General features: G+C 41.0%; 1 protein-coding gene and 1 long non-coding RNA gene across 22 annotated transcripts in view; both read right to left on the bottom strand.

Moving 5' to 3' along the window:
* LPP (LIM domain containing preferred translocation partner in lipoma) overlaps positions 1 to 27,943 on the bottom strand; it is a 728,299-nt gene that overhangs the window by 91,445 nt on the left and 608,911 nt on the right. The window lies entirely within an intron of this gene.
* On the bottom strand, positions 332 to 27,647 carry LOC145524458 (uncharacterized). Its single transcript, XR_014067549.1, has 2 exons — positions 26,608 to 27,647; positions 332 to 25,129 (listed from the first exon to the last, which is right to left on the bottom strand). It is a non-coding gene; the product is annotated as an uncharacterized LOC145524458 (long non-coding RNA).

The following is a 27,943-nucleotide window of genomic DNA, read 5'->3' as shown; positions in this document are numbered from 1 at the left end:
AAAAATGGAAACAATGTAAATATCCACTCTAGAGATATGACTAAATTATGATCCATGCATCCTATAGAATACTATGGCACCATTACAAAGTCAAAGGTAGACCCATATACACTATCATTTTCAGAAAGATATTAATCATATATTGGGGAAAAACAAAAGTGAGATGTAGGATATTATGTATGCTGTGTCTGTCTGTGTGAATACGTATGTACACATACGTGATTATAGAGTATAACAAATTCTGGATTCTGGACGTAGAAACACAGAACTGTTAACAATGGTTTCTTCTACAGGGAAGCATTGGGAAGAATTTCATTTTTTATTTAAAATCTTTTTATTTTTTACTAGATCAATTACTTTTACAATTAAAAAAAGAACTCTACTGTATAGCATGCTGCTTCTCTACATAAATATGGCTTGAATGAGGAAACATAAGCCTTAATTACACATGAAGTGCAAGAGACAATTCTGAACTTCACTCCCATACCTTTTTTTTGATGAAGCCCATAAAAAGATGGTGACAGACACACTTCATGGGAATTTTAGTTCTTTATACATTCATTAAGTACTTCTAATGATGGAAAGAAAAAGATTTCAACAGCAAGAAACAAATGATTTAGTTGCATTAATAAAGACCTTTGTTAAAACAGCAAGCCACGGGACTTTCCTGGTGGCCCAATGGCTAAGACTCTGTGCTTCTAATGCAGGGGGCCTGGGTTGATCTCTGGTCAGGGAACTAGTTCCCACATGCCTCAACTAAAGATCCAGCATGTTATAACTGGAAAAGATCCCACGTGTCGCAACTGAGACCCTGTGCAGCCTAATTAAAACACAAAACAAAAACAACAAATAGCCCCAGCAAGTCACTATTAAAATAATCAGTCAGGCGAAGAGGATGTGGAAATGGAAGGCAGTGAAGAGTGGAGCCCAGAAGTTTGCAATGACCCCCATGTCATGTTTCCACAACTCTTGCAAGACATACCTCTGAGAAAAATGGGAACAACATACAAACCCATAAAAAGAGAGGTTTAAATCTTAAGTGGTTTTGCATCTGTTGTGAATACAAAGATTAAATGGGTATTAAAAGAGCTGTAATTCTTTTTTTTTAATCCAAAGATAGAGGAAAATGTTCAAAATGAAGTAGAGACTTTATTAACAGTTGCCGGAGATGCTATGAGAGTTTAAAAAAACCTCACTCCTGAGTGGCAGGGGAGGGTGGGGGGTGGGAGGGCACTTCTTTTTTATTTTATTTTTTCAGCTAAAGGTGAGGTTGTAAAATTGGAACCTTCTTGCTGCACCAGACTGAAGGAAAACCTGTGAAAAAGCAAGCAGTTGACTAATTCTGGATTATTTTTTATTATTGAGAAGACTTGGCTTACATTGCAGGAGAAAGAAGCAAAACAACTACACACATGTAGCTGAACTGGCAATTAAATAATTATTCATCACAAATGGTTAATCACCCTTCTAAGTGGAGAGGGTGGAACCCAACTGCAGCTGTATTTTTATACACTGAGCAATAACATTCACCAGCAAGTGACAGAGTTCATGAAGCCTAAACCTGGAGAGGCTTCATCGAGGGTGAAATCTCCCTTCTCTTAAGCATCCTTCCCTCATTTCAATCGAGTATCTTCCCAGCATGGGCCACCCAAGGGATGAGTGAGGGCTTGGCCCAAGCCAACAAGTGGCTACTTCGCCTTCTCACTAAAGTGAGTTCTTTGACAAAGCTCTTTGACACCTGAAGTTATGTCTTCTATTTCTACCACCACTCTGAGCAGCATTTCAAAGCAGCTATACCTTATATTTTAAGGGACACATAAAAGAACTGGAGCCTGTCCAGGGCAGAGACCAAGATGAACACAGGGAGAGAGCAGAAAATCTGACCTGTGAAGAAAGACAGGAGGGACTTGGGCTGTTTACCTTGCAGAGCACACAGTGGACGGGGGCGGGGGTGCCAAGATTTATCATCAAATGTTTTAGGGCAGTGAACAGACTTTATTATGTCCCTGGGCAGGGCTGGATTTATGAGTTTCATTGTCTATTTAACTGATAATTCAGCTTGGAGAAAGTATCAAGAAGGCGGTGTCAAGAGCACAGGTTCTGGAGTCTGACTGCCTGAGTTTAAGTTCCAGTACCTCTAACATCTGTGCCAAGTTTGGATAAATGACTAAGCTTCTCTAAATCTCAGTTTTCTATTTTATAAAATGGGATGGATCAGTGTACCAATCTCAGTGGGTGAAATGCACCACATAAATAGTTACTAAATATTAAAATCATTATTTATTGATAAGGTACTTTGTATTTTGTATAAACATAACACACCCACTACAGACATATCACTGTCATGCAGGATATAAAGCAGTCTCTTTAAATACCTAACATAACTAAGTCCCATTCCAGGAGTTCTCCTATGAGTCTTCTTGTTTATTCCTTACCAATGAAATTCTGCTAGTGAGGAATTCAGGAGGTTTAGATAGGTTAAGAAACCTGTCCAAGGTCACAAATAAATGTTTTAGTCATAGAGCTTTATTTCTGAACTAAATTCTTACTGACCTCAAATCACTTTTTCCCACTAGAAGGAGCTCTAGGAAACACAAATACCAAGAAAAGTTATACACCCTTCTCGCAAAAGCTGCTCTTATAGTGAATATGACATATGCATATAAAGGCATAAGCATATAAATAAAAATGATCTATGTCATAAAGTGAGCAGGAGAGAAAGTGTTCACTTTTGAATCATGAGACAAAAGGAAGCTTCAAGGATGAGGCAACATTGAAGTTGGCCACGTAGGATTTTAACATAAAGATGAAGGGAATGGCATTTCAATGCAGGGCACAGAATGAACCAAAGCAGAAGGTCAGAAAAGGGTGAGAGATTTTGAGGAATACAAAGCATGTCAGGACAGCTAAATGTAGGATGTATGAGATGAAATGAAATTATCTGCGTTTTGATAATTCAGGTCATTTGCAAGACTTTGATCTCTCCAACTCTTCTCTATCTAGAAGTCTAGAAGAATTCATGATTCTAATCTTTAGGCAACACTGAATCTGTAGGAATGAGCATTTATCAGGGAACATGGATAGGATGGACGGGATTAACTGTAAAATGCCCTACTACCATTCTAATCACCCATGAACCCCAGCCCTATTGCACAGGAAGTAGTACTATGCCTGGATCGTAAAACATGGGATGTATCAGCTCATGAATTAACAAACTGAGGAAGAATGCTCAATAATAGCTTGATCATGGTTTTCCAGCAAATCCAGGACAAATATAGACAGTTTTTCTGAGTCCTGTCAGTTTCTGTCTTCTGCTTCATTAAATCACCAAATTCCACTTTACCCACTCCAGAGCCCAGAGTTATGTTTTCAAGAAAAATAGCTGAAGAGAATTCCCTCAAGGAGGTTTTCTATTCAATGGGTGCTAGTTGCTCAGTTGTGACTGACAGTTAGGATCCATGGAATGTAACCCACCAGGCTCCTCTGTCCATGGAATTCTCTAGGCAAGAATGCTTGAGTGGATAACCATTGCCTTTTCCAAGACATCTTCCTGACTCAGGGATTGGGCCTGAATCTTCTGCACTGCAGGCAGATTCTTTACCACCTAATCCACCAGGGAAGTCCATTCAGTGGGAGGAGAATAAAATCAATGTATTTGTCCTCTCGGCAGATTTTGTGGAGATGAGAGTCTTGAGTTCCAATTTTAGAGTTAGTTCCAGTTTTAGAAGGAAAGGAAAGGTCATCTCAGTGGTGAGAAAAGGGGATAAAGAGTAAGTGACCTGGTTCAATCAGAAGGAATGTTTTAAATATTATGGAGAAAGAAGACTTATAATTGGATCTGTGTGGAAAAGTGGAAAGTATACTGGACTAGGAATCTGAAGGCTGTAATCTAGACCCATTTCTGAAAATAGTTGCTGATAAAATGGCACTGGCTGGCAGAGCAAAGGTCTGGAAATATGACTTCAAATTCATTATATCTCTTTACTGAATCATGTAGTAGAATATGCAGACAGGGATCACATTTGGAAGAGGAAAACCTCTTCACTTCTCAAGTTGGTTTCCTAACTAAGCCATGTTTCCTTCAAGTTTGTCTTACTCTTAGCTCTAGGAAACAATGAGGAGAATCAGAGAAATGGAGAATGCATGGCATGTGGCTAAAAACCACAGCACTTAGGAGAAGGCTCCGCCATTCACTTACTCATGGTGTTGCTTCCACATCTCCAGTATTGCCAAAGACCTTTCAGGAAAAGCTGTGATGGATGAGTGGTGTAAGAAGTAATGAAATGGTGGTGCTTCCTTTTATTTTTGGGAGAATGGCCAAAATCCTTTAGCAAGGCCTAAGGTCCCTCAGGGTCTACCCCTGAAAACTTGCCTTACATCATGCTTCTCCTTCAGCCTCTGAGCTCTGACCACACTGGCCTTCTTTCAGTTCCTCAAGTCAGTATGCTTCACCATCTGAGATGGCCAAACCCCACTCACTCTTCCTGCCTCAGTGAAGCAGCACTGCCTCAGGAATGCTCTCCTGACTCCTTTGTCTAGGTCAGCTTTCTCGTTTTTAATTCTTGTAAGACAGTTCCTTTTTCTTTTAAAACACTTTGTCCAGCTCCCTTCAAGGAACACAAGCTTCCTGGGAGCAGGCTGCTTGTCTTGTTTTTGGTCACCATTGAATATCCAGCTGCTAACACGTGGTAGGCTCTCAATATTTGTTGAATAACTAAATAAACATTTTCTTCCTCAAAAAATAAGGTACATCCCTCAACTGTGGACATAAAAGAGGTTAAATTATCTAGTTGGCACCCATGGAATCTATTTGTTAGTCATTATTTTAAATCAGACCAAGACAGAAAACACATACAGGAATAAAGATAAATTATATTATGGAAACGTATCTTTTATATATTTTGTTAAGCTTAGTAACCCACAAAGTTTGATTTGTAAAATTCCGGGAAAGTATACTGGTGATGATGGTGATGATGACAACTAAAGCATGTCTAGATATACCCCAAACCACTTCCTCTTCTTTGGGCTACATTTCCAGGCATTCTTTGCAACTGTAGCCAAATGACTGACGCCCAGCCAATGGACTATGAGTAGAATGGAACATTACACCACACTGCCCAGTCTAACCCATGACAATCCTTACCACCACCTCAGGAGATCCTCAATGCTCTCTCTTCCCTCATCTGCCAGATGGTAGAGAACCTAGCATAAGACCTGCAAACTCTAGGAAATGGTGGAGCCAGTGGATGGAATGAGGTAGAGCCCTTGACTCCCCAGATGGAAAGCACCTGCCACATATCTGATTTTATTACAAAGAAATAAATCACTGTGTTAAATCACTGAGATTTGGGAGTTTATTTGTACAGTAGTCAGCATTATTTGCCCAGACTAATAACATAAGACTTGGCATTAAGAAAATTATATGTTTAAGTTATCTTTCTCTGTAATATTTGATGTGGGAGCATAAGGCTAACCTACTTTCTGCCCAATTCTACCACTCTATTTATTCAGCTTGTTGTAGATTCCTAGGGCTGGACAAGATCCCAGGGTCCTTTTGGCCAGCTACTAGCCAACGCAAAAAGAAATCTTTGTCATCAGAGCTCATCAACAACCCCAGCCAAGACTTTCATAATAGAGAAGGCAGGAGGACCCTTGAGTTGTATTGCTACAAAATCCTTTCTCATGCTAAATCCCAAATCTCCTCTATGGCTTTTTCCAATGAATTCTTCTTTTAACACTTCAAGAAAGAGGTTTAGAAAGCCATGTGCTCCTCCTTGCCTTCCAATATAAATCCAGTTAGATATAAATTGGGAGCAAGACAGAGCAGTAGGGGGACAACCACAGTCACTTAAACTACAGTTGTAGAATACTCCAGAAAGTTTGAGAAAAGAAATCTTAATTCATCTGTTCTGCTGGAGGCACTTGGGAATTGAGGAATTATTTTTTTAATACAGACAAGCTGTTAAAAGTCAGACTTTTATGGGATATTTGACTATTAATGACATATATTACCAATGCCTAGGCCTTACTTTTTCTGAACGTTGAGCTTTAAGCCAACCTTTTCACTCTCCTCTTTCACCTTCATCAAGAGGCTCTCTAGTTCTTCTTCACTTTCTGCCATAAGGGTGGTGTCATCCGCATATCTGAGGTTATTGATATTTCTCCCGGCAATCTTGATTCCAGCTTGTGTTTCTTCCAGCCCAGTGTTTCTCATGATGTACTCTGCATGTAAGTTAAATAAGCAGGGTGACAATATACAGCCTTGACATACTCCTTTTCCTATTTGGAACCAGTCTGTTGTTCCATGTCCAGTTCTAACTGTTGCTTCCTGACCTGCATACAGGTTTCTCAAGAGACAGGTCAGATGGTCTGGTATTCCCACCTCTTTCAGAATTTTCCATAGTTTATTGTGATCCACACAAAGGCTTTGGCATAGTCAATAAAGCAGAAATAGATGTTTTTCTGGAACTCTCTTGCTTTTTCGATGATCCAGCGGATATTGGCAATTTGATCTCTGGTTCCTCTGCCTTTTCTAAAACCAGCTTGAACATCTGGAAGTTCACGGTTCATGTATTGCTGAAGCCTGGCTTGGAGAATTTTGAGCATTACTTTACTAGCATGTGAGATGAGTGCAATTGTGCGGTAGTTTGAGCATTCTTTGGCATTGCCTTTCTTTGGGATTGGAACGAAAACTAACCTTTTCCAGTCCTGTGGCCACTGCTGAGTTTTCCAGATTTGCTGGCATATTGAGTGCAGCACTTTCACAGCATCACCTTTGAGGATTTGAAATAGTTCAATTGGAATTCCATCACCTCCACTAGCTTTGTTCGTAGTGATGCTTTCTAAGGCCCACTTGACTTCACATTCCAGGATGTCTGGCTCTAGGTGAGTGATCACACCATCGTGATTATCTGGGTTGTAAAGATCTTTTTTGTACAGTTCTTCTGTGTCCCAGATGGCATCTGGTTCCATCACTTCATGGGAAATAGATGGGGAAACAGTGGAAACAGTGTCAGACTTTATTTTTTTGGGCTCCAAAATCACTGCTGATGGTGATTGCAGCCAAGAAATTAAAAGACGCTTACTCCTTGGAAGGAAGGTTATGGCCAACCTAGATAGCATATTTAAAAGCAGAGACATTACTTTGCCAACATAAGTCCATCTAGTCAAGTCTATGGTTTTTCCAGTGGTCATGTATGGATGTGAGAGTTGGATGGTGAAGAAAGCTGAGCACTGCAGAATTGATGCTTTTGAACTGTGGTGTTGGAGAAGACTCTTGAGAGTCCCTTGGACTGCAAGGAGATCCAATCAATCCATCCTAAAGGAGATCAATCCTGGGTGTTCATTGGAAGGACTGATGTTGAAGCTGAAACTCCAATACTTTGGCCACCTCATGCAAAGAGTTGACTTACTGGAAAAGACCCTAATGCTTGGTAGGATTGGGGGCAGGAGGAGAAGGGGACGACAGAGGATAAGATGGTTGGATGGCATCACCGACTCGACGGACGTACGTTTGGGTAGGCTCCGGGAGTTGGTGATGGACAGAGGCCTGGCGTGCTGCAATTCATGGGGTCGCAAAGAGTCGGACACGACTGAGTGACTGAACTGAACTGAGGCCTTACTTTTAAATATTCTGTTTCACTGTTCTGGAGTGGGGACTTAACAACAGAGTTTAAAGGAATTATCTAATTTTTAGGTGATTCTAATGCATAGCCCAGGTGGCACTAGTGGTAAAGAATCTGCGTGCCAATGCAGAAAATGCAAAAGACAAGGGCTGGATCCCTGGGTGGGGAAGATCCCCTAGACGAAGAAAATAGCAACCTACTCTAGTATGCTTGCCTTAAAAATTCCATGGACAAGAAGAGCTTGGAGGCAAAAGTCCATGGGGTTGCAAAGAGTTGGATACAACTGAGCACCTGAGCACACACACACACACACACACAATGCACAACCAGAGTTGAGAAATAGATACACTTCTATCAACTATCAATATAAATTATCCATATAGGAACACTGCAGGGAATAAAGTGTAAGACTGCTTTCAAAGATTCTTATCTAAAATAACCCCCCAAATCAGGCTGGATTCATCACCTGAAGAAAAGAAAAGCATCTTTTCCTGTCATGATTTTTCCTCATTATCCAAGCCCCTTGGGGCTCACTGGTGGCACAGTGGTAAAGAACCCACCTTCCAATGTAGGAGAGATGCAGATTCAGTCCATGGGTCAGGAAGATCCCCTGGAGAAGCAAATGGCAACCACTCCAGTATTCTTGCCTGGGAAAGCCTATGGACAGAGGAGCCTAGCAGGCTACAGTCCATGGCATTGGAAAAGTACTGAAACTGAGCAACTGAGCAGCAACAATTGAAGCCCCCTAAATCGGAGGATGATGATAAGTCTTGATGAGAAAGGCCTGGCTGGAGGTCAACTAAGACAAGGATTTATGTCCTGTAAAGTACCTCCAAAAGAAATTATGCTAGTCTGTCACTATTTATTACACAGGAGAAGCCCAAAGCTCCTTCCAGACATGGGACTGTGAATTCCAGGAGGGCAGGGACCAGTATATCTTGCTCCTAGTTCTAATCCAACATCCACTGCACTGGCTCCCAAGCACCTAAGGGTGTGAATTCTTTTTATAGGTTCTTTGAATGATACTGAACCCAGCTGAATAAGAAACAAGATGTCCACTCATTCACAGGAAGAAGAGAATAGTTTCCAAGCGACCTGGATACCCTTTTGCTAACCAGTGAAGCTCATACACCCCGGATGAGCAGGCTTCATTTAAACAGCGGGCTGGTAGTCATTGTAGCTTCGGAGCATCAGTGAAATAATCACTGATCAGTTATATCTCCCCTCTGGGCCTCAACTTCGCTATCAGTACAATGGGAAAGGGAAATTTGAGTCCTTTATCTTGACAATCTCTTCCTTCCGGAATTCTCAATAACAAAAGAGTCTCTGTGCCTCTGACTGCTGTGCGCCAGCCCCTCTGAAGCTAACAGACACTACAGCTGGGCTCGCTGTGATGTGGATCAGTGCCCACCAGAGGGACTAAAGAGACATTCACTCGCAGTCCACAGCCCTGACTTCTTCCCCTCTTCAGAAATTTCAAGATGTTGTGGCTTCTACTCTTTATAAAAATCTTCCCTCACACGAGACGGTGAGGAAGTTTGAAAGTAAATGTAGCATCGTCTTTATCTCTCACTGTCCCTACAGCTGATACTTGAATGCAGGGCCTCATGCATTCCAGAGGTTTTATTAGCAGGGTAGGGTGACTGAGCAGAGGAATCACTTGGATTTTACCTGATGTCTGATTGCAACAGGCACTATGAGTGAGCAGGGAGGAGGAAGAACAGATTCATCTAAACCATTCTTGGTTGCTTTTTGCTGTTTTTCCTCTGCCTCAGAGTCAGCTAGGTAGGTTTGTTTTCTCCTAGAAGAAATCTGAACTTTTAGATGGTTTCTGCTGTGCTGTGTCAGAGAAGCTGGTCTAGCCAGAGGAACAGGAGCCCTTCAGAAGAAGAGGGAACATGCAATTCTAAAATTCTGCCAGTGCAAATCTGAATTCTTGTCTTAAGACTTTTAGTGGGAGGTTGGCTGAAACTCTAAAGAAAAAGGTAGGATTCACAGCCCCACTTATCACCAGTGGCAAAACCAGTAACACCCAGCACAGAGGTGGAGGCAGTGAGCTAACGTTAAGTGGGAGGAAAAAGGGGTATTACGGCACCATTCTCCAAAACTGTAAATATTGACTGACACATGCTAAATCCTCTGACTGGAGCTGAAACTAGGAAAGACAGAAAACAATTCTCAAAGTGAGAATGATTCCAAGTATTCTATTGCTTCCTAATTAAACAGAATCTTGAAGAACTTTAAACTGTCAACTCCTTGTTGTTGATTAGTCGCTAAGTCGTGTCCATCTCTTTTGTGACCCCATGGACTATAGCCCGCCAGGCTCCTCGGTCCATGGGATTTTCCAGGCAGGAATACTGGAATGGGTTGCCATTTCCTTCTCCAGGGGATCTTCCCAATCCAGGCTTTCCTGTCCTAAAAACTCCGAGGATACACAATAACTCTGGGCACAGTGTTCGGGCTGTGGGAACAGAACACTGGGAAGACGGTGGGAAGAGAGCTTGGCATAGGAGCAAACGCAGGGTGCTCAGGCTCAGAATACCTGAGGTCTGGCAGAGCTAAAGCTTATATGTGTATTATGTGTCAGGCACCAGGTGATGAGAAGGAATATAATAGTGCCTTCAAAACAACTGGAGGACAGAAACTCCCTGTCCTTCAAGAGTGGGATGCAGACAAGCAAAGCCCAAATCCAGACTAAAAAGTAATAGGTGCTATGAAGGGAGACCCAGAGTGCTATAAACTGCACACATCAGCCAGACAAAGCTGTCTTGAGATGCCACAGAGGCTCCATGGAGAAAGTGAAAAGTCAACTGAGATCTGAAGGATGGGAGAGAATATTCTAGACATGGAAAGATGGTGCACCAAGGGCTGTGGGTGGACCAACCATGGTGTAGCTGGGAAACTGAAAGTAACCCAGTGTGATCAGAGTGGAGAGTGAAGGGATGAGGTTGGAGAGATACAAAAAAGTCTGCCTTATCTCAGGCACCTCTCTGGGCAGCTGACTCATTCAACACATGTGTCACCAGCTCCAGACCAGTGAGCAAAGGTCCCGTAAACAAGGGCATGTTAAAATACATTAAGAAGCTTTGTGTTTATGTACAGAATAACTAGCGACCAGGAGCACTGGGAAAAGGAACCTACTGAAGGGTTTGAAATAAAGGAGCAGCATGATGTGGTTTGGATTTCAGAAAGATCTTTCATTCTTCCATGAAGAAGATATTATGGTGTAGGGGGCAAGGGCATGGATCCACAGGACAAAGTGGCCAAAGGGAGCAAAGAGGGATGGACACTCATTTGTCTTGGATGCAGGGCCTTGATATGCAGAAGGCTATTGTGGCGAGGTGATGGGTGGCCTCTCGGGTCCTCCCACTCTGAGGCCTATACTCTGTGACAGCTGACAAATCACAAGGTGTAGGAAAGGCCACAGATTAATTACCTGCTTGCTATTACAATTTGGGGTGAAGGTGGGAATTCTGACTCGCTGAGTGGGATTGTTGATGTTTTTTTCTTTACAACTCACATAAATCTAAAGCTTCTGAAGTGGTTTTTTTTTTTTTTTTGTCTTTAAGGTTTTTCTATTTGGGTCAATTAAATTTGGGAAATCAATGAAAACCACCACAGCTTGCGAAAGTGAGAACTATCTAAGCCGAATGCTAACTTTTCAAATTTTTATCTGTAAATGGATGTATATTTATGTAAAATTTGAATTGGCACAGAAGGATAAAAAGTGAAAAATAAAACTCCATCCTAGAGGTAACCACCCAAAACTTGATGATTCCTACAATTTTTCTATGCTTCTACATAAATGGGCACACACACACACACACACATATACATTCACACATAAACACTCTTTTAAAATGTTTTTTTAAACACAAATGAGATCATTTATGTACTGTTCTGCCCACTGTTTTTTCTTCATCTAGCTTTTCTTGGGTGCATTTTATAGTACATACAGATTTATCTTATTCTATTAGTCTTCATGTTATTGTATGAATTTGCCATATCTTATTTTGTAATTTTATTTAACTAGTCTCTACAACATTATAAACAATGCCACAAGGTATATTTTTGAACAGGTACTGCTGTGCCCTTGTGGAAATCAAACAGCATACTGTTTTAAATTATAGTGTCAAAATATGGGTATAATTAAAAATTTGAAAGATGGTGCCAAGTTTTATTTCCAAAAGATTGTATCAATTTTGTTCTAATCAAAAACACACGACTACCTGTTCCCCACACCCTTACCAAAGGCAGGTATTAAACTTATAAACCGCGGCCATTCATATAAGTGGAAAATAGTATTTTAAACTGCATTTCTTTAAGTAAAATAAGGCTGAATGTCTTTTCATAGGTTTAGCTGTTATTTTTATTGCTGCTTCTGTGAATTGCCTGCTGAAGGCCTCACTCTTTGTCTAATGGATGATGCTTTTCAAATCAATTTTCATTTGATCTTTATATACAATCAAAATTGTTGGTTCTGCTGCATTATTTTTGTTCACATGAATAAGTCACCAAACCTCAGTTTCTAAGTGCATGAGGATTAAATAAGATAATGGATATTAAGGCATATTGAGAAGTGTAAAGCACTACCAACACGTAATTCTTATATTTTACAAGATTTCTTCACTGGAGTGTTTCAAATCATTGCACACATATAATCTAGCTATACAATGGGACATGATGAGATAAGTCTTTACTGCCATAAAATAAACACACCCTTTAAAGGGATGGGCACCTCAGATGCTCCAGGGCGGCCCCCTGGAGGATCCAGCTTCCCTGATTTCCAGTTTAATATACTTTCCACTAAGACAGACATGTTATGATAACTGTTAAAAACAACAATCCTCCCCTCCCCACGAATCACTATGGATGAGGTAACATATAAGGTGAAATAACCACGCAGGCTGGCGGGACCACATACTGGGGGGATCAGCTATGCCCTACTGCAATGGGCCAGTCGGCAGAGGAGCAGCCACTAAAACTGAGAAGGCGCACCAGAGACTCATGATGTCACACTTACAGTCAGCACTGGTTAGACCCTGAGTCATTCTGGCCTTATACAGTATGAGAACTTGCAAAAACAATTGAAAAGAGGGCTGGCAAGATTCACAGGAAATGACTAAAAGTTTTGGAAATCAGGGGCTGGCTGTGCAGTGGGGAATCATTCATCCAGCATGGGCTCATTGACCCCTAAGCTGCACCTACAGTATGGCTTTGTCTTTAGTGATCTCATCTTTGTCCAGTTCAGTACAACCCAGCAGGCAAGAGGCATGTGAGGACTCGCTATAGGATGCAATGAGGAACAAGATATCCCTGCCCTTGGGGAGAGTTTATAGTGGATGGGGTACATGAGAAATACCTGGGTCCTTTAAATACAGTCTACTATGTGGTAGGGTAGGGGGAAGCAGAAGATGCTGTCAAGTCCACTGGGGAGGACAGGAACGAGGACCACACTTTCAGTGATGTCCAAATCGAGGCCTTATGGAAGGTAATTCTTGGCTGGGTAAGTAGTTGAACATGAGAAAGTCACACACTCCAAGAAGGGAAAGTATTTCTCTTACCTTAGCCTCAGAGGTAAAAGAAAACCTCCCTGTTTTGGAAGTGTGTGTGTGTGTGTGTGTGTGTGTATGTGTGTGTATGCACATGCACGGGCATGCATATGTGGATGCAGTCTTTTTATATGCCAGTCTGAGCAGCATGAATTTATCATGAAGGCAGTGAAAAGTCACTAAAGGATTTTGAAGGTAAACATAAAGGAAGCTGAAGTGTTATATCAGAACTTGGTGAGTGAGTGGCTAAGAGGAGAAGGTGAAACAAGGGGCAGGATTAGGACAGTTTGTGCCTGTACCTTCCATCAGGGCAAACAAATGGCGCCACTCACCAAAGAGGAACAGAGGGAAGAGGGGGTTTAAAGGGGAAAACTGTGGGTCCTATTTTGAAAGTGTTGGGTTTGTGGGCCTATGAGCCAATTGATGAAGACTGGTAAGTGGATAGATACTTAGGCTGGAGCTCAGAGAGAAATCTCAACTGCAGATCTTGGCCAGAGAATTTTCAACACACAGATGTAGTCACGAGAGCAGATGAAGTCATTTAGGAGAGCGTGGAGTGAGACCGGAAGGAGGATTAGGGCAGAACTCAGAAAAACATCGAATTAAGGAATGAAGAAAGGAAATCTGTTTAAAAAAAGAAAAAAAAAGGAGTGGGGAGTTGTGAGTAGAGAGGTAAAAGAAAAACCCAGAGTGGATGGTGTCACAGAAGCTAAATGAAGAACACATTTTGAGGAGATAGTGTCAACACCTTTAAATGGTGCATAGGGCTCAAGAGAGATAAGGAAAGAACAATCCCCAGCACATTTGGCGTCAGAGAGGCCACTGGTGATGCTGAGGAATGAGGTGTAAGCAGAGAGGTTGGGACAGAAGCTGGATTGCAGGGGGTGAGTAGTGAGCAGGAAGTGACAGAGCAGAGAGAACAAAGCTTAGATGTGTTTATGTGTGCCTGCACATGCTTCTAGGCAATTTTATTACATGTACATATGTAATACGTGCACCACCACGGCCAAGATACAGGACAGCTTCTTCACCACAATGACCCCTTCTGTTGCCCTTTTATAACCACACCCACTTCCACCCATCCTTAACCCTTGACTCTTCTCCTCAACTGTAACTCTTGACAGCCACTCATTTGTTCACTATATCTACCACTCTTTCAAGAATGTTATATAAGTGGAATATACAATGTGCAACCTTCTGTGAATAGGCTTTTACACAGAGCATAATTCTCTTGAGGTTATGGTGTGTATCAGTAATTCATTCCTTTTTTATTGCTGAATAGTATTCCTGGGGAAGAACAGACCACCTGCTGAAGGACATCTGGATTATTTCCAGTTTAGGGCTGTCATAGATATAGCTGCTATGAACAGATTTTTGAGTAAACATGTCTTTATTTTTTTTTATTGGAATAAAGGTCCATTAGTCAACTGCTAGCTTATCAGTAGTTGTATGTTTCTTTGATTTTTAAAGAGACTCCCAAATTGTTTTCCAGCATGAGTATACCATTTTACATTCCCACCAGCAAACTATGAGTGATCCCAGTTTATTCACATTCTTTCCAGCATTCCACCACCACTGGCCATGGGGGAAATGCCAATTAAAACTATAATGAAATATCACTATCCACTTATTAGAATAGCTAAAATGAAAAAGAGTAACAACACAATCAAGGTACCTATTTTAAACATGACAGCATATTGACAGTACTTAGATGCTTGGGAGAAAATGAGAGTGACTACAGTGAGAACCGGGGAGAAAAGTAGCCAAGAGAAGGTAGACAATTTATGGGACATGGAAGAAGGAGCAAGACAGCAAAAAAAAAAAAAAAAAAAAAATCTGAGAAGTAGATAAATAGAAAAATCAGAAAGCTCAAAATGCCAAAGAGGCTAGGAGGATAGTTTTTTAAAGACGAAATGTCCATTCCCCACTGCTGAGATACCATGTCAGATGAACCCTGACATTGACCTATGGTTTTGGAAATGTGGAAGTAACAAGTCACAGATGTCCTCAGCCAAGGCAGTGGAGGTAGGAGTGCTGGGGAGAAAAGTCAGGCAGGAGGAAAGACAGAACATGAGATAAGGAAAAGGAGGCAGCATGTGTAATGAAAATTTTTCTAGTCTGGCTTTGATAATGCAACCCGGTGGCTCAGTGGTAAAGAATCTGCCTGCACTGCAGGAGATGCAGATTCAATCCCTGAGTTAGGAAGATCCCCTGAAGAAAGACATGGCAACCCACTCCAGTATTCTTGCCTGGGAAATCCCATGGACAGAGGAGCCTGGAGGGCTACAGTCTGTGGGGTTGCAAAGAGTTGGACGTGACTTAGGGACTAAACAACAACAACACTGCCATATCTAGGGAGAGTTGTGTACTCAGGGGGGGATCTATGCCATGCAAGAACACAACTCGATGCTGATGAGAAGAATCCAATCAAGAAGGACAGGTAGAGGGTCCAGGAGGAAGAAGAGATGACCTAGGGAGAGAAGATCCTCTCTGGATGGGGGAAATGAGATCAGGCTAATGGGCCTCGGATCATTTGGTGGGCTCTTCTGATATTGTAACAGAAGAAACAGAGAGGACAGGGACAAATTTGACAGAAGAAGATGAGGGAGGGTCACCTGGTCTGGTGGCTTTCATTGTCACTCTGGAGAATGTGGAGGAGGGAGTGGGGATGGGGGGCAGTGAGAAATTGGAGTAGAGAATGTATGTAATAGCTGAGAGCAGCGTGTAAGAAAGCAAGCTGTGAGTGGGGTCAAAGTGGGTCACAGTTCAGTTCAGTTCATTCGCATAGTTGTGTCCGACTCTTTGTGAACCCATGGACTGCAGCACGCTAGGCTTTCCTGTCCATCATCAATTCCCAGAGTTTGCTCAAACTCATGTCCATCAAGTTGGTGATGCCATCCAACCATCTCATCCTCTGTCGTCCCCTTCTCCTCCTGCCTTCAATCTTTCCCAGCTTCAGGGTCTTTTCCAATGAATCAGTTCTTTGCATCAGGTGGCCAAAGTATTAGAGTTTCAGCTTCAGCATCAGTCCTTCCAATGTATGTTCAGGACTGATCTCCTTTAGGATGGACTGACTGGATCTCCTTGCAGTCCAAGGGACTCTCAAGAGTCTTCTCCAACACCACAGTTCAAAAGCATCAATTCTTCAGTGCTCAGCTTCCTTTACAGTTCAGCTCTCACATCCATACATGACTACTGGAAAAACCATAGCCTTGACTAGACAGACCTTTGTTGGCAAAGTAATGTCTCTGCTTTTCAATATGGTGTCTAGGTTGGTCATAGCTTTTCTTCCAAGGAGCAAGCATCTTTTAATTTCATGGCTGCAGTCACCATCTGCAGTGATTTTGGAGCCTAAGAAGATAAACTCTGTCATTGTTTCCACTGTTTCCCCATCTATTTGCCATGCAGTAATGGGACCAGGTGCCATGATCTTTGTTTTTTGAATGTTGGGTTTTAAGCCAACTTTTTCACTCTCCTCTTTCACTTTCATCAAGAGGCTCTTTAGTTCTTCTTCACTTTCTGCCATAAAGTTGGTGTCATCTGCATGCATATCTGAGGTTATTGATATTTCTCCCAGTAATCTTGATTCCAGTTTGTGCTTCATCTAGCCCGGCATTTCGCATGATGTACTCTGCACAGAAGTAAAATAAGCAGGGTGATAATATACAGCCTTGACATACTCTTTTCCCAATTTGGAAACAGTCTGTTGTTCTACATCTGGTTCTAACTGTTGCTTCTTGATCTGCATACAGATTTCTCAGGAGGCAGGTAAGGTGGTCTGGTATTCCCATTTCTTTAAGAATTTTCCAGTTGTGGTCCACACAGTCAAAGGCTTTCGAGTAGTCAATAAAGCAGGAGGAGATGTTTTTCTGGAACTCTCTTTCCTTTTCTATGATCCAATGGATGTTGGCAATTTGATCTCTAGTTCCTCTGCCTTTTCTAAATCCGAGCAGACGATAAAAGTGGGTCACAGTTTATCATGATATCAATAGGTCTGGATGTGTACTTTTCTGCAGCAACACTCAGCTGCTTCAGTGAGCAAAAGACAAGTGGTTCAGTTCATCCAGATTACAGTATTGCCAGAAAAGAGTGATACAGAAAAGCAAAGGATTGAAGGCAATGTAAATTTCTATGGCATAATCTATTTTCCAGTGGAGGTATGGTATGGACAGGGAAGCTGGCATGCTACAGTCCATGGGGTCGCAAAAGTTGGACTCAACTGAGCGACTGAACAACAACAAAATGGTGTGATAAATGTCTTCGGGATGAATCTCAGCAACAACAGCTAGTATTATTAAACACTTGTTGGGAAGCAGGCACTGTGCTTGGCACTTATATGGAATCATTTAATCTTCCCAGTAGCCCAAAACAGTAAATGCTATCAACCTCCTTTTACAGACCAGCTTTAGAGAACAAATAACCTTGACTTGTCACAAAGTACAGAGTAATAGAGCCTGGGTTCAAACTGATTTCTCTTTGATTCAGTGTCTGAGTTTTGTGCCCTGCTTTGCAGCCTTCAGTTCAGGTACATGGAAACTGAACCAAGTGACAAGAATGGTCCTGAATGTCACGAGAAACTGAGTTTGCAGTTTTCATCTTGATATTTCCTGATGTGACTCTTCGGTTGCGGGTGAAGGTAAGTACCCTTTAACTGCAAAAGGCGTTCACTGGTATTGCTGTATTATTTCTATCCAGGGCACATGGATAACTCCACTCGCTACTCTTTCAAGAAGATAGGTATAACATGTGGGTTTGGGGTGCAGGCATGGCAGGGGGGTTATGGACAAACAATGTCCTTTTTCCTGTGTTTACTTTCATGTTAGAAAGACTGGTATAGGTCATTTTCTCCACTCCCCCTTCCTTGACAAGAGTCATCTCTGATGAGTGGTCATCTAGAACCTGACCTTTTCCTTTCAGTGGCAGGATGCTCCTGTTTGACATAGTGTGTTCATTCTCTTTGGAGATCTTGCAAGTGTCTGCTTTCCTTTTTTAGCATTCTTTTTTTTTTTTTAATTGGGGTATAGCTGCTTACAATGTTGTGTTAGTTTTTTCTGTACAACAAAGTGAATCAGCTATAAGTATACATATATCCCTTCCCTCTTGAGCCTCCCTTTCACCCTCTATCCCACCCTCTAGGTCCCACTAGTTATCTGTTTTACACATGGTACTATAGATATATTAATCCCAGTCACCCAATTTGCCTCACCCTCCCCTTTCCTCTGGTGTCCACCCGTCTGTTCTCTATTCCTGCCCTGCAAATAGGTTCATCTGCATCAAAACAATACTTACCTGTCTTTCTTTTAAGGCAGTTCAGATTGCTGACAGTTGAACATGACCCACAAATGGCAGTAGCCACTGTGCCAAAAAGTTCTATTTGATATTCACAAAACCCTGATGAATATTGTTATTCAGATTTTACATGAAGAAGAATGCGAAAACCCCATTTACCTCTCCCAGTGAGTTCTACCCAGTGAACTGTCAGGATCAGTATAATAACCTTTTTACCCAAAATCTCCCCAGTGCTGTCATAGTTAGGGCCCAGATGCCTTTCGGCATCCAGAAGCATGCTTTAAACACAACTTGAAAATGAGATTGCTCAAACTCCTTTGAAAGGGTGGCCATTGCTTAATAGTTGGAAGTGTCTCCTCCATTACTGGAATTGGCTGCCCAGTACTGGGATTACTGGAAAGGGCTTTATGGCTGGGACACTTAATCAAACATGGAAATTTTCAGGAGCATTCTGAAAGAAACCATGGGCACCTTTTGATAAAGATATGGATCCAGACACAGAATGGTGTGATGAGAAGGCTCCCTGGGCAATTCTGAGGTGGGATGGATGTGGACTGATAGTGGTGAGGCCAGGGAGGCAGTGAGGATGGTTTTCTCACTAGGAGGGAGAAACAAATAGAAGCACTGGATTTCTTACTATAAGTCCAGATGAAGCATCAGCCTGGGCTTCTAGAGGACTGTGTCCAAGTGGCTGGAGAAATTGGCTGGAGCCTAGGAGCCCAAGTTTGAGTACTTTCCCTGACCTCATAGCTGATTTATTTCTAATCATCACTCTCTTCACTGAAGCATCATTTCTCCCACTTGTGCTTCAGAATTTGGATACAAAATGAGTCTGTTGCTGGGGACCTTTAAAGAGGTTCCATTTGCTGTCTCAGTTCTAGTCCTCACAGATCACTCATTCCCACAAGACACTGCAGACTCATTCTGGATGCTCTAAAGAAAAGCTGCTTTGATGCAGCTCCTAGAAATCCAAAAGATTTCTTTCAAATTCACCGAAAGCTTTTGAATTTGAATAACACCTCTAATAAGGGTATAGAAATCAAAGTTCTCTCTCTCCTAAAGCATTTAAAAACACATTCTACCCAGGCAAAAACCAAGGGATGGTACTAACAAATTCTCTGGTTTAAATGACAAAGTTTTAGAGCCACAGTGTCTTTTAGTCATATCCTCTGACCAGCTCTGCGTTCTTAAGACCCTTAAGCTTTCTGAGCCTTGATTTCCCCACATAAAAACAACAACAGCAACAACACAGGCACAGACAAGAACCAAAACCTGTACGTCAAACTCAAATTTAGATTGCAAATGTTTTATAAACTGCAAAGCCCTTGGAATTATTACTAATGCTCCTTAAGTCTAAACACTTAATGCACATCACCTATACCAAGGCAGTGCTGACTGCTAACGGTGCAAAGAAATGAGTAAGTTACTCCTAGATGAAGATGAAACACATACTTCAATCTAAGTAAGAAAGTGATAAATGTTGTAAATCTCATTTTACTTCTGCTTAAAATAGGTTGAAGGGAACCAGATCTAATATATAACCTTACTTTATTTCACTAGAGTTGGGAAATGGGTTATAAAATTTTCCTTCAACTTTAAGAAAGTGTTGTAACTCAGAATCTTTCTGTTTTTGTGTTGTTTTATATATTTATCATTTAAATCAAGTTCTACATATCCCAATACATTAATTTGTTTATTTAAGGTAATGGAATTTTTAAGTACTGCACTGGAAGAATAATATTGACATGCTGGATGAATCTAGAAGACAATGGTCAGCATGGTAAGAGGCCTTGATATCAGTACAGATAAACATGGATGGAGAATTTAGCCAGAAGAAGAGAAGATTTCAGATGGACTTGAGAACTTTCTTCAAATACCTAAAAGGCTTTCAAATGAAAGATGTATTTATTAGCTGTCTTCTTTGTGGACAGATGAATAGATGTTGTAAGGAAAGAGACTTCCATCCAAAACAAGAAGTAACTTTATAACCTTTAGAGAGTTCAACAAATGAACAAGCTGTCTTGAAAGCTAGTGAATTTCCCATCACTGGAACTATGCTTATTTTAAAGAATATAACGGTAAATCCATTGCAAAACAGCTTTCCAAAATCTATGGCAGAAAGACTTCTTTTGAAAAGTGAGTAAGCACGCCTCTGTTTGTTTCTTTCATAAATTGTTCACTTTGTTAACAGGCACAAAATGAAAGCAGACCTCCACAGGCCAAGACCCACCCAGAGAAAGAGAATCAAATGGCATACTTGATGAATTTGAAGGGGACTTTTAGGCACTACTCAACAGAGCCTCTGCCATCATGGGATCCCTGTGCTCCAACTTACCTACGTTGATTCACAACCGTTTCTGATCTTCTGCTGTCAACTGGACTAAACGAAATAATCCACTGTCTGTGAAGTGTGCTTTACAACCTGATTTTACTCACCAAGGGAATCTGCCTGCAATATGCACTTTCTCCAACATCCCTATCTCTTGACAACATTATCAGGTACTTTTCCAGAAGGGGAGGTGGCAAATTACTTCAAACTGCACGAATTTCTATAAGTGCAATAACATTCCTCAGTTTTTAAAGGGCATCTTTTTTTTTTTTCTTTTAAAGTTGTCATTTGAATTCAAACTCTTTGGAAAACATGCATAATAATCTTAATGATCCCATTGAGCAGTTTAAATTCAAATTGTGGAGCATTTGAAATACCATGCTGGCAGCACTTTCCATAAATTACTTTCAAATTCAATACACACACACACACACACACACACACACACATTTATCCAGTACTGCACTCAAAAATATTTAAATTATACTTTCTCTTTTCTAGTCCTATTTAAATTGTTATTTGGAAAAAAAATATTTGGTTGATAAATTAGTGCTGTAGTACCTGCTTATAAATTTCCCAATTATTTTTCAAGAAAATAAATTTGTGGTAGGCATAAATTTTTATTTCCCCCCAGGGTAAATGGAACTTTGTTTTATAGTAGGGTTCCTGGGCTTCCCTTGTGGCTCAGCTGGTAAAGAATCTGCCTGCAATGCTGGAGACCTGGTTTTGATCCCTGGGTTGGGAAGATCCCCTCGAGAAGGGAAAGGCTACTCTGTGTTTGGTAAATCAAGTCCAGTTTACTCATTTACCTTGCAATTCATTCTGTACACTATCATTTTTAGGAAATGCTGGGAGACAATCAAAAAGGTTACTCCTGCTAGAGAGGCTGCCCAACCTAGAATCTTTATAACGAGCTCCTATCTACAGTAGGATTGGACAAATTACATCTTGGGAATTAAATGATTAAAAGTAATTCTTAGATATATGAGGAAAACCTCATTTTGCTTTATTTCTAGTATCTTTGAAATTAATATTTGTTCACAAAGCTTGCCAGTTAAGATTTCAGAAACCAGGAAATATATATAAATGAGCCGGGAAATAATTCTGTTTGTAATATATGGTCAAAATAAAGCAATACAAAATGTTGGCATTGCGCAGCAGAATTCCAAGCTTGTGCAATTGACACATTTAATCACAACTTGGCTATGAGGGAAAAACTTCCCCATAATTTTGAAAATATGGGTGTTCTTTGGAACTGAATAGCACTGCAATCCATCCCCTTCCAGTGCGAAACAGTTGCAATGTTTGATACTACCGAAAATATCAATGAAGCAGTAATGATTAGATACTCGGGAATAATTAGAATTTTAAAGACTGATTAAAGGCTTTTTTGAAAGCCTAATGAAACTTACAATTCACTGACAGAAGAAAAGAACAGTCATATAAGTACAACACTCTAAATTGCAAATGTTGTGCAAAGGCTGGTTAAAACAGAATCATTACTATAGTTGAGTATGTTAGTATTATATTAATATTTAGCAGCCATCTCATAAAGTTGTTTATTTTTCTTAAAAGTGATTTTTAAAAGGCTAACTCAAAATTGTAAATTAAACTCTGTTACACCTAAGAGCCAGCAGGAAACCTCTCCAGGGTTGTGAAAATCAGAGGGAAAAATCATCAGCAGCATCATCAATAGATATTGACTCAATATTAGCAGAGTATGAGGCCTATTCATGGAGTCTCAGGGAAGATAGAGGCACATGACATAGTAAGACACTCACAGTCTAGCTGGAGAAACAGGACTGTGCCATGCTTAGATAAACAGCTACAAAACTATTCCCTCAATCTTATGTGTCCCCTCTTCCCTCAAACACCCAGTATGCATTTAACATGCTACATATTTGTTTGTCTGGATGGCTATCTCTTTCAAATGGGGAGTCACTCAAGGACTCAGGGTTGTATCCTCTTAAACTCTGTAACTCTAATGCCTACTACAATATTTGAAATATAGAAAGTGCTTATAAATACTCAGTGGATGGATTAATGACTGAAGACCATTTAGTCAGGCAACTGAGATGCTGAGGTAAGAAAACCAGACTCCTAGCCAGAGGATGGAAGTCAGAACATTTTTCAGTTTTTTAGCTATTGGGGCTACCTTATCTGAGCCTCAGTTTTCTCATGTTTAATCTAGGAATAACACCTGCCTTGTGGAATTGTGAGCATCAAATGAAAAACAACGATAAAAGTACTTTGGGCACATGCATTTAAGTGTAAGGTCTTATTAGGCTAAGCAATTGGTACAGGTGGTAAATGCTAAAAGATACATAATTATCATAGCTGGAAAACAGATTATTAAGGGAAGTTGCCTAATACCATCCAGTAGTAACTCAGGGAATTGGGAGTCAAGTTATTCTTTCCTAAAAGCCTAATCATTCTCTTCCATGTGAAGGTAACATAAATATCTAATAACAGACCACTGTTATAGGATTCAGGAAGTTTACTTGGCTCTGTTTTCCCTGGAAAAACTGCATTCTAATTTGTCTTCAGTTTGTTAATGTGCAAAATATGGGGCTTGTGTTAGAGTCTTCAAGGTCCTTTCAGGTTTCAATGGCATCAATATTGACTTCCACTCAATGCAATGAGCAAAATGGACTTAAACTGTCTAAAGATACATTAGCATTTTTCATAGCTTTTATGTGCTCAATCACTTAGTTGTGTCCATCTCTGTGACCCTATGACCTGTATGTAACCCGCTAGGCTCCTCTGTCCATGGGATTTTCCAGGCAAGAATACTGGAGTGGGCTATTTCCTAATCCAGAGGAGCTTCTTGACCCAGGGATTGAATCCATGCCTCAAGCATCTCCTGCATTGGCAGGAGGATTCATAACTATTAAGTGTCCACTTTTTCAGAAAAGGAAGAACAGTACCAACATGGCCTTCCCATTGGCTGCTATTTCTGGTGGTCTCAGGACAAAGGAATTTGGCCTCTGTAATAAATCTGATTAAGACCCATCAGAGGAAGGTAATGAGTCCAAGACTATCTTATTGCATATGCAGGAAAATCCATGAACCAGAAGATATTCTTTACCTCCCCTGCTCCCACTTTTTCTACACATTAAATGAATTCCCAACAGATTCTAATATATCAGCAGGCTGGTTTCTTTTTTTTTTAATCCTAGAGGTTTTCACCATGGAAAACAAATGTTTAGAAACTGGAATTGTTTTTGTGCATTCTTTCCCCCATCATCTCTGACTTTATTTTCAAAGTCTAGCTCAAGTGCTGCATCGTCTGGGAGGTCTTTCTTGGTGTTGGCCCCCTCCACATCCACCCTTTTCAGAGCTCTCATCACTGCCTGAGTCTCCCTCTCAGACAGATTCTGCCTTAATACTGGCTATGTGTCTGGTGCTTCTCCTTCATCTAAAGGCTCCAAGAGAGCAAGGATTGAGTTTCAAGGAGCTCATATCCCCCAGAGCACCGAACTCAGCCCTCTGTACACAGGAGGTGTTCATTCAACGGCTCTCACAATCAGCAAATAGTTTATTCTTCAGTTAAAAATATTCAAGATACATATATTTAAATGCTTACTTTTCCCAAGACTTGGAGACAGAAATCACCTCCATCTCCTGGATTCTGTTCTATAAAAACTCAGAAACACTCTTGAGCAAAGTCTGACAGCACAATTTCACAAAAGCAACCTTCTTCATTTTATTTTACTTTGAACTTAATTAATAGGAATGCTTAACCTGTCACCTCTTAATTACATTGGCAAGCTGGTGAGGCTTATTGATCTGTGCATGAGGAGTTAATTCCAAAAGAGACTTTGACATAAAGCACTTTATTGGAGAACACATCGTTATTCCGGCAGCTTTTCTGGAATGACCTGAAGACACTGCCTGGCCAGACATAGGCCAGTTTGGCTTCCTGCCACTTGTGCCAATTTCCAAATGATCTAATAAGAATGCACAATAAATTTCCAAAAAAACCAAGTCTTTCTCTTTTCTCTGACCTAAAAAATGAGGTAAAATCTAGTGGGTGAAAGTGCAACCTAAAAGGAAAATGCAGTGGGGCTATATAATGCTTTATTAATATGGTCCTACTGAAGGTCCACCCGAATTCTTTAAAGGCAAGAGGATACTCAAATACCTGTTAAATATCTCAGTATATAGCTTCTATATCTAGAAATACAGGATATTCTAATCATCACTCCATCAACCAGTACCAATAATGCATTTAGACCTATAGCCAAAATGTGGAACTCATTGCTATGGACTGAACTATTGTTGTTTAGTTGCTAAGTTGTGTCTGACTCTTTTGTGACCCCATGGAGTGTCACCTTCCAGGCTCTTCTGTCCATGGAATTTTCCGTGCAAGAATATTGTTGTGGGTAGCCATCCCCTTCTCCTGGGGTTCTTCCCAACCCAGGGATTGAACCCTCATCTCCTGCACTGGCAGGTGGATTCTTTACCACCAAGCCACCATGAACTACATCCTCCCAAAATTCATGCTGAAGCCCAAACTCACAATGTAATGGTATTTGCAGATGGCGCCCTTGGGAGACAATTGGTTTTAGATGACTTAAGAGGCTGGGGTCCTCGCTGTGAGATTAGTGTCTTTATAAAAGCAGACACCACAGAGCTTGTACACACACAATCTCTCTCTCCCTGCCATGCGAGGGCACAATAAAAAGGTGACCCTCTGCAAGCCAGGAAAAGAGCTGGTACCAGAAACCCACCATGCTGGCACCCTGATCTACCCACCATGCTGGTACCCTGATCTACCCACCATGTTGGTACCCTGATCTTTGATTTTCAGTCTGTAGCACTGTGAGAAATTTCTGTCGCTTAAGCCACACAGTCTATGGTATTTTGTTATGACCTGAGCAGATTAAGACATTTGTTTAAAAAAAAAAAATACTAGATACCCCCAGGGTGAGTGGTGTTGCTTTGGGCATTAATTTGGAATGTGGAGTAAGGTTTGAGCATGAAGAGGGGAAGGAGACGCAAAGAAGAACAGAAAAAATGAGCTCTCCTCTTATGAATCTCACATTTGCTATACATGTGGGTGAGATGATTTGCCAATATAAGGTTAAAACAAAGTGAATGATTAAAACAAAAGTACAGATGAAAACTCTGGGAAGACAGAGGAGGAAGTGCATATCTTCAGCTGGAAGGACATAGGGAAGGATTCACAAAAGAGTGGTAACCAAACTGAGACCAGAGGGCTGCAAAAAAAAAAAAAAAAAAAAAAAGCCATACTGATTAAAAAAAAAAAAGACCTATCTGATGACAGGCCATCTGTTAGTTTGAATTTATTTAAGAGACAGGTAGAGGCTAAGATTTAGAGTGCAGGAGCTCAGAGTTCTGCTCTAATCCTATGATAATTCCTTCTTTTCCAAAGCCCTGGTTTTTTAAGCCTTGATTTTGTTAATTTGTAGAAAGGAATAGCAACACTTCTCACTCACCTGTCAGAGTAGAAAAAGAATGACTATATGATATTAGGAGAAACTAAAATGTACACTATGACTCATGTGTTCTGGCCTTTTCCTCCATGAAGATGTTCTTTTTTAATTCCTCCTTTTTCCTCCAAATGTCTCTATTCTCTTTCCTGAGTTCTTTCCTCTGACATCCCAGCACATTCAGTAAGATCTATTGTGTGGAGAAACTATTTGTCTACTTGTTATGCCTTTATAATAGAATTTACTTAAGAGTTTTTCCTAAACTAGAGTAAAAAGATAAATGTTCATTTTTTGTGTTGTTGTTTAGTTGCTAAGTTCTGTCCAACTCTTTCGCAACCTCATGGACTGTAGTCCACCAGGCTCCTCTGCCCACGAGATTTCCCAGGCATGGGAAATACTGGAGTGGGTTGCCATTTCCTCCTCCAGGGCATCTTCTTGATTCAAGGATCGAACCCACATCTCCTGTGTCTCCTGCTTTGGCAGGCAGATCCTTTACCACTGAGCCACCATGGAAGCCCTTTATTGATGTTAATTGCTTCAAATATCTTTTAGCATTATTAAAGAGCCCATAAAGTAAAAATAACTTTTGTGGAACATGTATATCATCCAAAATAATTTTTGTCATTTAAAAACTCATCATAGATGTTTCTTTGCGATTTTCAGGTTTTTTAGTGTTCTCAGTGCATTCCTGACATCCTGAGCAACTCTTTCCCCCTCTCCTGGCATCTGATTTTACCATATTATAAGTGTAGGAGACTGAATTGTTAAATAACCTTCAAGTTAAAAAAAATACTTTTGAAGACGTAGCAGGTGTGCCAGGCCCTTATCATTATGAAGCCCTCAGAAAGAGTACTTGCCTTGATATAAGGAGTGACGCCAACCTCACCTGGCATCCCCTGACGCTGCAGGGAGGTGAGCAAAAAGGGAGATCCCAAAAGCAGGGTTTTTCTTTAAAGTAAGCCTGGCTGTGGGAGGGAATTACAGTGCCCCATTCAAAGTCATCAGAACATCAGAGAACGTCCACTCTAACTCCCTGGCAATTTTCATCCGCAAGTCGGGCTTGTGTATTTGACCTTGAGCGCGGCAGCTCTTCTGATGATTCTACAGCTGGAAGCGAGACAGCTGGCTTCATTCTCACATCCTTCCTTTCAATCTTTTGCATTTACATTTCAGCAATGACTGCTCACAGGCTTCCCGAGCCAAGTTCTCTTCTTTGCTTCTTATACACAGACTCCCCATTCCAAGGTATAGCAAAGAGCAAGGAGTCAGATTCTTAGGAGACACTGGGATCTAGAGGGGAAACCCAGTCCCTTTCCAGCCCCTTGCCCCAAATAAATATCAAAGTAGCCACAGACTCACATGTTGGGATAAGAACTAAGAAAAAGAAAAAAAATGAATAAAATGTGATAACCCCCAACCCCATCACACACACACACTCTAAGGGTTTCAAATCGGTAAGGAAATGTGCCCGAGTCTCAAATGACTATAGAGAGGGTTAAATCCTATAAGGGGCTGCCTGGTGGCTCAGATGGTTAAGAACCTGCCTGCAATGTGGGAGACCTGGGTTTGATTCCTGGGTTGGGAAGATACTCTGGAGAAAGGAATGGCTATCCACTCCAGTAGTATTCTTGCCTGAAGAATTCTATGGACAGAGGAGCCTGGTGGGCTACAGTCCATGGGGTCGCAAAGAGT

Source organism: Giraffa tippelskirchi, chromosome 2 (genome assembly GCF_054371585.1).
Source record: "Giraffa tippelskirchi isolate mGirTip1 chromosome 2, T2T-mGirTip1v1.2.pri, whole genome shotgun sequence".
Classification (NCBI taxonomy): domain Eukaryota; kingdom Metazoa; phylum Chordata; class Mammalia; order Artiodactyla; family Giraffidae; genus Giraffa; species Giraffa tippelskirchi.
The sequence above is the reverse complement of the archived record's forward strand: the minus strand, read 5'-3'. Positions and strand labels throughout refer to the sequence as shown.